Source organism: Adiantum capillus-veneris, chromosome 13 (assembly GCF_014529385.1).
Source record: "Adiantum capillus-veneris isolate H3 chromosome 13, ASM1452938v2, whole genome shotgun sequence".
NCBI lineage: Eukaryota > Viridiplantae > Streptophyta > Polypodiopsida > Polypodiales > Pteridaceae > Adiantum > Adiantum capillus-veneris.
In genome coordinates this window covers 98,093,899-98,096,197 of record NC_140943.1, presented here as the reverse complement: position 1 = coordinate 98,096,197, position 2,299 = coordinate 98,093,899, and positions in this window count along the sequence as shown.

The window sequence follows — 2,299 nt, the reverse complement described above, 5'->3', positions numbered from 1 at the left end:
TTTTTGTTTACCAAGTTCTTCCTTTTATTCTATACAAAATTATACCTTTTAGCATACATGCTTACTCCCTTGGCTGATTTGATATACATGCACCACAAAATAGTCTTGTTTATAGGTATTTCCAAATTCCACTTGATACTACCTTTCATCCATATATTTTTAACCCATGCTCTAAATCAAATTTTGGAGGGAGGGAGAGAGAGAGAGAGAGAGAGAGAGAGAGAGAGAGAGAGAGAGAGATGGAAATGAATAAATATGTATTTATTACAACTAACAGGTGGCAAAAGCTATGGACTATACCAAAGTATAATAAACCTATGGGTATCTTGTAACTTAAGAGCTCGTTGAGCTATCATTTTTTTTAGCATTGATCAATTTATAAATAAATATGTACAAGAGTGAGCATTTTCTTCTTGACTTAATGGAGATGGATAAATATGTATTTAGTACAGTTGACATGTGGCAAAAGCTATGGAATATGCCAAAGGATAGAAAATCTATGGGTATCTTGTAATTAAAGAGCTCTTTATGAGCTATGGTAACTTTATGCGCGGACGAACAATTTGTAATCATTTTTAAGCATTGATCAATCTATAAATAAATACCTGCAAGAGAAAAATGCTCACTCTTGTACGCGGGGAGATTGCACCCGGTGCCTGTGTTCATATTCTCTCCTCCTCTCTCCTCTTTCACCGTGTCTATGTGCACTCTGCTCTAGGAGGTGCACTTGCAAGGGTTTTGTGTGCTCTGTCTCACTCTCTAGCTCTCTCATATTGTGTGCCCTTCTCGATTGTGTGTATATGCGATTTGTCAAGTGTGCAATTTTGTTGCTTTATGGATTTTGCCATGTTGTTTTACATATTTTGTAGGCTCACTATGCTCCCAAATGTAGTAGAGAGAGATTTATTAACGTCTTCTAGAGGCCGAAGTCGGCCCACGAGACAAAACCAAATGCATGTGTGTATATCCAAAAAAAGATAAAAGTATTGAAAATAAAAAAATGATACAAAATGCTAGAGGTGGCTTCGATGATCTCATCGGAGGTGGGTTGAGTACATGTGCATGTATAAGGAGGGGATGAAGCTCTCTCTCTCTCTCTCTCTCTCTCTCTCTCATGGATGTGAAACTATATGCTCAGGGAGTACAACCATGATATGCAAAATTAGCTCCATCTGAAACCAAATTGGGGTTTAGAGAGGGTGAGAGAATGAGAGATTTTTTGCTTTTGCATAGAGGAGGTTATTGCAATGCTTTGTGTACGCAACCTTGTTTGATAGGTAGCTTTTCAAAGGCAAATGTTGCATGCAAAGCCTACCCACTTTGCTGATTTCATCGAGAATGTTTACATTATTTCCTTCAATTCATTCTCACCTACAGATTTTGACATTTACATATACATATAATCTCAACTGCTAGAAACATACAAAACATATATTTGTTAAGCCGATAATGACAACTACTAGAAACATACAAAACATATAGATGTTAAGCCGATAATGACATATAAAGATTATTGGAACGCATTCGTGCCACATAACTATGATTCAAAGGAAATGTGTACATAACTAAATAATTGTATACCGCAATAACATGACTCTCTTGGAGGGATAGTCAGATCCACGCCAGAGCCTTGCCTCATCATTCTATCCAGTTGTGAGGATTCACTCCACATGTGGGTCCTTTCTGAATATCAATCCAAATACATTAAGGAGAAAGAAGATTTGACATTCCACATTTAAGAGCTTCTGCCTATTAGTTCAATTAGTTGCGGAGGCCTTTTTAGAGGGAGGTTGTGTGTGTGTGCATGCACGTGCCTAATGTGCACGTGTGATGGGCTTAGTGCCAATGCATTAGCAAGCTAAACCACGTTCACACATGGTTGGAGAGCAATAGCTTGAGCACATCGAGGGATGAACAAATGAGAGGGGCTAGATGCATGTGACATAATTCAGGAGCCTCAATCAGTGTCTATATAAAACCTGTAAACAACTACAATGCACTTGCTAGTTTCTGTTTTTAAAAAGTAAATTTTCAATATGAGCTCTAAACTTCCAAAAAAATTGTAAATTTAACAATGTTCGATGGAAAATTTGTCTATTAGGTTTTGTAAAAATATGCACTTTAAAAAAAGGGGACATTTTTCATGAGTACTCTAAACTTTCTTTGAGAGATGCCGGAGAGAAACCAGCTTTTTAACTGACCCTCAAGTCCCTATCTATTCATCTGCCCGCACTTACTAAAATTTTTATTGGGGTTTGAACTTTGAACTTCTACAGCAACATTTAAACTTTGAAGTCCA